This window comes from Struthio camelus, chromosome 25 (assembly GCF_040807025.1).
Source record: "Struthio camelus isolate bStrCam1 chromosome 25, bStrCam1.hap1, whole genome shotgun sequence".
In the NCBI taxonomy this organism is placed as follows: Eukaryota; Metazoa; Chordata; class Aves; order Struthioniformes; family Struthionidae; genus Struthio; species Struthio camelus.
The window spans coordinates 1753070-1760891 of NC_090966.1; the positions used below are offsets into that span (position 1 = coordinate 1753070).

The window sequence follows — 7822 nt, forward strand, 5'->3', positions numbered from 1 at the left end:
GAACAATCCCAGCTCTCTCAGCCTTTCCTCGTATGAGAGCTACTCCAGTCCCTTAATCATCTTAGTAGCCCTTCGCTGCACTCGCTCCAGTAGCTCCATCCCTCTCCTCTAGTGCAGGGGCCAGAACAGACGGCACTTTGCCTTGTACCCGCCTTGTAAGCGCTACCAGCTCCTGTCATGCCAGATGCCAGCGCTGAATTTCAGTGCTGCTTCTCCGGCGGCCAAGAACTTTCACCTCTCCCTGACACCCAGCAGGACAGAAGCAGGCAGGGAACCACTGGAAAACAGTTCCTCTCAGAGTTTGGCAACAGGACAACCCAAAGCGAAGGCACTTCAGAGGCGTTCCGCACCTGCTTTTGCTTTGCAGAGAGAAGAGCAAGTGCCCAGCACTGAACAGCGGTTCCGCTTTGCCAGTCATGCTGCAGGGCAGAGAACTTCCATAACCCCTTTGCCCTTTGCAGACTGCAAGCGGATGCAACAGCCTTCCAGACCGGCGGGCTTTGCAACCTTTCCTGGCTACCAGAAGCTCTCGCCCTCCCTTCTGCCCAGACCACAGGAAGCATCGTTCTCAAAGGCAGCAAGAGTCCAGTGCCCCGCTACGAGCGAGACGTGAGGCAACCGGGCACCTTGTCAAGTTCAACAAGGGGAACCGCCAAGGGCTGCACCTGGGCACGATCGAGGCCCCTGTCTTCACACACTCGTGCTTCCAGCCCCCGCTGAGGAAAAACACACAGTCTGCATGCTGGCCCTTGGCCTGGCTGCCAGGACAGGCTGAAGGAGCAGCTGGGAAGCCAGCTGGAGGGAGCAGAGCAGAGCAGAGCTCTCCCTTGGACAAACGGCCTCTCTGCCCTCAGGCCTGGAGCTGTCTGCATAAGTGACTTTTGGCCAGACCAGCGCGAGGCAGAAGGGCTAAGCGCCTGCCCAGGAAGAAAGCCTGGCTAGGCCTTCAGAAACATGACTTCCATCGTCCGTGCTGCCTAGCGCTGAACAACTCCAAGCCTGGGACAAAACGCAGCCCTCGCCCGCAAGTGCCGCAGCAGGCCAGACTTCCACCAGCATCCACCATTTGGCAGCAATGCAACACGTACTACTCCATAAGAGACACGAGCAGAGGGGACAGGCATATGCGCAGGGCAGGCAAAGTCAGGAAGGGGAACAGAATAAAACGGAGGCACCTACTAGATTACAACATTTATTAAATACCCAGTTGGAACACAATACTTGCAGTTAAAGACCGCACGTTATTATTATTGGCTACACCGCACTGTTGCACTCGTACAAAAACAGTGGCAAGGGTTGCTTTTCCTCACAGCCTGGTAACGCGAGTCCCTCTGTCAGGAGGTAGTAGTCTCAGGATAACCACTCTTAGCTCTCTGGAACGGGGCTGTCAAAACATCGCGGCACTCTTGCGTTGCCCTGGAAAGCGGCTCCTGGTCTACGTTTTCTGAAGATCCTTCAGTAGATGCCCAGGGAGAAGCTCCAGCCGATCCAGCCATTCAGCTCAGCCATTGCTGGGGAAGGGGCGGGGCGAGAGCGGGAGGGGAGAAAATGCCCTATGTTAGTGTTGCAGTAGGAAAAGGTCCCCAAAGCAAACAAACCTTATTACTCCCAGGAGACAGGCAACTCCAGTCACAATGCAAACGGATTCAATGCCACGGATTTGTGTCCGTCCTAGCAAACGGAAAGAGCTCTAGCGCAACGGCTGGCCACTCGCTAGGAGAGTAAAGGCTACTGGGACAGAAGAATTCGAATTGCTCTCAGGGGCTACCTGCTTTGCAACAGGCCCAGTCACCGCCAAGCCACAACTCTGGAGAAACAATTATCCTGAAGAGGTGGAATTGCTCGGGGCTCGGGGGCAGGGGCTGAACGTGCGCATAGGCCGCTTTTCCTCTCTGTGATCTAAAGGCAACTGCAGACGACTCTGTACGACTGTTATTTGCATAAGCAGCAAGTTGCCTCGCAGAGCTCTAGGTTGGAAAGCTTACTAGTAGAAAACAACTGTGCTTAGCACAGGAGCTTGGCAGCTTTCCAGTAGTTGTGTTCAAAATGGAGGAACCGTCCTCTTCCTTGGTAACACCGCTAACAGATCCTGACAGATTACCTTGCTCAAGTTCTTCAGCGATATTTTTGACCATTCCCGCCGCACCTGCAAGTACAGACAAGATACCCTTAAGGCCTCAGGAGCTACATTCTTGTAGCATTAGCTTCTCAAGCCAACTGCAACATGGGAATAAACACTGGAAACATCACCCCCAGTACAGAGAAAGTCTTTGTCCACCACGGCCCAGCATTCCCATTACTCTATGGCATTAACTGTCTCACAAAGCAATCCCCAACTCGAGAGCTTCTCCACACCCCCACTCTGTGCAAAGGAGGGGAACGGATCACGGCGTTTTGTGAAGAATCACGTGCTCCCTTGCCCACTCTCGGCATGCCCTTCCCAAACCTCAGGGCACGCTGCTCACCACGCTGTGAGGAACGTGCCGTCACACGGACTGCTAATTCTGGGGCGCGCCCGGACCAGAGCTTTTGCCGAGGTTGCAGCGCTCTGAGGGTCAGCAGGCGTGTTTAGACTCCTAGATTGGGTGCGGTGGAGCTAGGAATGGATGCTCATTTTCAGCTTGAGAATAACAGGTATTCCCAATGCCTTACCTCAGCCATATGAGCTTCCACTCTCTCCGTCACAGAGGAAGCGCTGCCCACCGGGTTCGTTGCCAGAGAGTGGCTTCTGCAGGGCTCATAGCATTGCGCAGCAGCAGCAGCTTCCGCAAGCCTCTCGTTAGCGCTCTCTCACTGCAGGCGTTTTGTGAGAGCCAATTCATATTCTAAATGCCTAACTCTCTGCTGCAGTCGGCCTACTGCGGAAGCTGCAGAAGCGGCTCTTAGTTGTTCCGCTCGGTCCTGGGCGGCTGCCTGTGTCTGAAGCAGATAATGCAGTTTCAACCCCCAGGAAAGAAAAAGAGATCATTCCCCCCAGTCACTTTCACACACCCACTTTGAAGAGCACAACCTCACCCAGGGAGCCAACTGGGCCTCCTCACTGCCCTCTACAATCAAGGGCAAAACCCAAAAGCACCCCATTACATCATCCTTTTGGTTCAGAAAGAAACCGGCTCTCAGCGCAACTTTTTGCTTTGCTTTGTTTTGTTTTGAATCAGAGCTAGTACTAAGCCACCTCTGTCTCTCTAAGACACTAGTCCACTTGCAATTCTCCTCTTTCTTGGCGCTGTTACAGATTCGCCAGTGACCGAGGTGCGTAAAGAAGATTATTCACCACATCTCAGAATGCCTGAGGACAACCATCCAACAAGCTCGCACCCTTCAGCAACCTCCGGAAGCTATAACGAGCCCATGACCCCACAGCACTGACCGGCACAAGCAGAACATACCGAGAAATGACAACAGTAAAGAATGAATGACGAGCCACAAACGGACTGCGCGTACTAGCGGTAAGGGAGCTCACCTGCAGAAAGAGATTGACTTCCTGTAGTTTTTGCCTTAGCTCTTGCCCAGCCTTTTGTTCAATCTCCCTTTTATCCTCTTCTCTGTGCCTCTGATCCCTCATCTTGGCCTCTAAGCGACACCTCAGCGCAACCACCTCTTCTTCCAGCTGCCGCTTGCTCTTCCGCAGTTTGTCACGGCTCCCATGCAGCCAAGCCAACTCTTCTCGCGCACCTTCGTTTGCTTTCTCTAGCTGCCTCGACTTCCTCCGCTCTGCCTCCAGGGAGCGGCACAGCTCACGGACCTGCACACAGGGAAAGGACTCACTCACCTAAGCAGACCCAGAGGTCTAAGCGTACGCAGTTCTGTGACAATCCACCGAGCGTGTCCGTTTGTGCCGGGAGGCCTCCGCAGAACGACCGAACCAGTTGAGAGGCATTTTGCCCTGGTAAGGTAATTCGGCGGGCTCCCGACACTAAACAGGGTCGGCTGGTAGTGTAGGTGTCCCTACTCCTTAGGAATGAGTTTACTATTGTAACAGGTAAGTAACCAAGTTTAATGAACTAATGAACGGGAGCGATAACAACTGTAATCATATTGACAACAATATACAATAATCACAAGGTATTCACTTGTTTACAGTGGTATACCTGAAGCTTCAGGAAAAAGGAAACAGAAATGATTATCTCTTTCTACATACACGCACACACACAGGTTTGAGTTTAGAAGACAATCAACAAAGAAGTGCCAGGGTTTCAGTAGGCCCCAAAGGTCAACTAAAACTCTGCCGCCGTCCTCCTCGTCGTCGTCTTCTCTCTGCAGAAACGCACCTTTTCCACACCTCTCACACCTATGCTTCCAATGTCCTTGCCTTTCATACTGTGGTTAGGCTTATAATGGTCCTACTTACCGGTCTTCCAGAGCACAAATTCATCTGTCAGACCTCAAAGATGCTGCCAGGGCCTCAAGCTTTCAAGCTGGGCTCTCGCCCAGAAAGACCCAGGCTCACAAGTGCCCCGCTATCGCAACGCCTCTTCACTTCCCAAAGGATTACACAGGCTTTTTCAGGGACCGTAAGAGACAGCCGTTCTTTTCAAAACACGGCCACCACATAATTAACACCACAACCCAACAGCCAGGAAAAGAATCTTACAGCTTTCCAAAACAAGCACCACAACAAGCCAACCAAAGCTCACCTTTGTTCTTAATTTAGCAACTTCTCTGCCCCTTCCCGAACACGGGTCCTCCCTTTCGCCCGGGAAATTCATCTGGGACTCTCGCGCCCGCCTCTCGTACGCCCTCACTTTCTTCATAGCTTTCTCCAGAAGCCTCTTCGACCTGCACAGCACATTAGCAAGTAAAGTAGGAAGCCCAAGCACAGTCCGCCTTTACGCATGCGCTTTCCTAAGCACCACGCATACGGTGCGGGGCTTACTTCATTTGCACCATGGCGGACAGACCAGCACTTCCAGAACAAGACACCAAGCCAAAACACCACACCAACCCACCCACCCACATCATTCCCCTCCCACACATCACTTGCCCAGTCAACATTTCATCTGCTCCCATGAAGCTTCTCCCTCTGCCTGACAACAGGCACAAGACACAAGCGACTTCTTCCTGCCCTCCCGCCCTCCCTCTCTTCCCAGGACAACTGCCCTCCTGCCTGCACTTCCACCTACCTAAAACCGCACGCTCCCCTACAGAAGCCACTTGCAAGACCCAACGCAAGCCTTGAGCTCGCTCACCAACAGATACGTACTCGGAGTCGCAGGGGCAAGGTACATAACGCCTGACTCCCCGCTCATTCGACAGCTCTTACAAGTACTCAAAGGCTGTTACCTGTTGCATTCTTTCTGCAGTGCAATGTTTTTCTTCATTTCTTCCTCCAGGCGGGCTTCTGCGGGTTGTTTCCACTCTGCCAGCTCCTTCCCTGGCCTTCTTCCGCTCTCACGCTTTCCGGACAGGAAGAAGAAATGGCACACACGACTCACTCACGGCACCTAGAAGCACTAGGTGCGCACAGCCTTCCTCACAAAGGTGCCGCAGGACATCTCTCTCTGCTAGCCGAGGGCCGGCCCCACAACTCCAGCGGACAGAATCCCACGCCAACTGCAGCACTTCAATATTTCCACCACCCAGGCTAAGACCGAGGGACAGAAACTGGTGCCTGCCACCCCTCTCTCCCCCACACCACCCTCCCCCCTACCCCCACTAAAGCAAAGACCACCCGCTACTAGCGAGGGGCTCACGGGGGCAAAGGTGCCACGCACACTGGAGAACACCTTCCTCAGGCCCTCCGCTAATAGCCAACGGTAATTAGGTATCCCCATCCGGGCAGAGCACAGCTTAATTTAAAGCTCCAGGGGGATCTTCAGCGACCAGCGGGCAATGGAATTCTTGGCACAGCCTGAGGAGGCCACTTAAGACTTGGCAACGACGTGCTTGGCACCAAGGACGTTCCACAAGTTCACTTGCAGAACGCCTTTAAGGCAGCAACAGCTCAAGTGCTGCTGCCACACGGCTTAAGCACCACCACCGGTACAAAGCAGCAACCATTCACACCGGTGCACAAGTGCCAAACCCTTACCTCAAACACTGTTAAGTAAGACTCAGCAGAGGAGCGCACAAAACCAGAAAGCCTGCGAGCGCACCAACAGCAGCCCATCGCCTGCAGCCTGCAGGGAATGATTTCCCCGAGGCTCCCCAGGAAAATCTCTTCCGAAAAACGCCCCCGCATACATACACACACAACTGCGCACAGTAGCTCATGAAACAGGAAGGCTAGGACTAGCTTACAGAGGCAGAGGCGTGCAGCTCTTTCTGAAGAGCTTCGAGTCTAGCTGCCTGCTGCTGCCCTGTGTCTTCCAGCCGGGCGTTTTCCAGTTCAAGTCTTGAAAAGAAACACAGGCCTCGTTATGGAAATCCACAGGAGCACCAACACTGGCACAACAGCGACAAATCACACAGTCCAAAGCAAAAGCCTCTCCCAAAATCGTGTACTGACTTGCTGAGATGCAACAAGGCCATCCTGTTGCTGTTACACCAGCCCACAAAGCAAAGCCTTGCTGCACTGTGCCACTTCCTTACCGTCCCACTCGTTCCTCCAGGTCTTTTAGGCTAACGCCTCCCAAAGAGGCTTCCAGAAGGTCTTGCAGTTGCCGGGAAGAAGCTGTCGCTTCCCTCTGTTTCTCTGCCAGGGCCGTCTTCAAATCCTGAACACAACGCTCAGCCTGAACACGCTGCTCTTCCAACACCTGCAACTGTAAAACCACAACCAGGACCCACGCTAGTCAGCTTCGCTTTCAGACAGACGACTCCACTGCTTCGACTCTCCAGAACCACGTTGCTCCTTCCGCTTTCATACCGGCCTCTCCCATCCCCATCTCAATTTCCTGCCAGCTGACCAAACGCAGCTGCAACACCAATCCTACTCCTTCCCATGACTCGGGACGCTCCTAGCATCCAGCTCCTTGCTCCCCCATGGGAAGCATTACTGCAAAGGCTCTCCCTTCTCCTGCTGGCACTTCCCAACTCCAGGATAACGACCACAATCACAAAGACTTCTAGTCCAACGCTGCCCAGGCTGCTATACCTTATTCTTACACAACTGGTGGAAAGCCGGTCCCTACACTCCTTCCTTCAACTCCGTACTTGTGTTGGTGGCAGCGGTGGGCGTAGTGAACGGAAAGCAAGTCAGTAGCTCTGAACGCCTCCAAAAACAACTTGGAAGTGAATTAGCATTTCGGGATCCTAATGCTTACTAACTACAGGTTCATCCCCAGGGCCCTGCAGCAACTATAGCACTTTGCGGCACATTTGCATTATGCAGCCACAAGATGGCCAAGATGTTTTCTACAGAAAAAGCTCAGCACTAGGGTCAACCCACAGCCTTCTCCGGGCAGCTAGGTTAGGAGGTCAAGTTCCTCCTACAGTCAGGGAACAGGACAAGTCACAGCACCTGCCTGACATGCTGCTTCCCGTACACAGCGCAAAAACCCCACCTAGCAACCAGCGCTGCGTGTGCGAGCGCAAACCATGAAGAAGGATCGCACCCCTTCAAGAGCTGCACCCCCCCCAGAACACAGACTGTCACCTTCGCAGGCATTTGACCAGCTACAAAGAAGGAACCAAAGCTCTACACACACAGCCAAATATAGACAAAGAGTACAGCTGCCTCCACAGGAAAACACGCAGCACTCTCAGGGCACCCGGAGCTCACCCACTGTCACCTTCAGGTCCACCTCAAAGCTCAGGCGGGTTCGGAGAGACAACAAACTGCTTGGGTCACACCTACCCACCAGGAGGCTGCTCCCAACACACTGCTTGGCCCCTCACGCTTGAAAGGGCAGCTCCCTGACGCACTTGGTCTGTTTGCCAC

The 7822-nt window shown here is 53.6% G+C and overlaps 1 long non-coding RNA gene across 1 annotated transcript; it reads right to left on the reverse strand.

Annotated features, from left to right (window-relative positions):
* Nucleotides 1-1178: 1178 nt before the first annotated feature.
* On the reverse strand, nt 1179-5541 carry LOC138062254 (uncharacterized). Its single transcript, XR_011136327.1, has 2 exons — nt 5284-5541; nt 1179-4779 (listed from the first exon to the last, which is right to left on the reverse strand). It is a non-coding gene; the product is annotated as an uncharacterized lncRNA (long non-coding RNA).
* Nucleotides 5542-7822: the final 2281 nt, after the last annotated feature.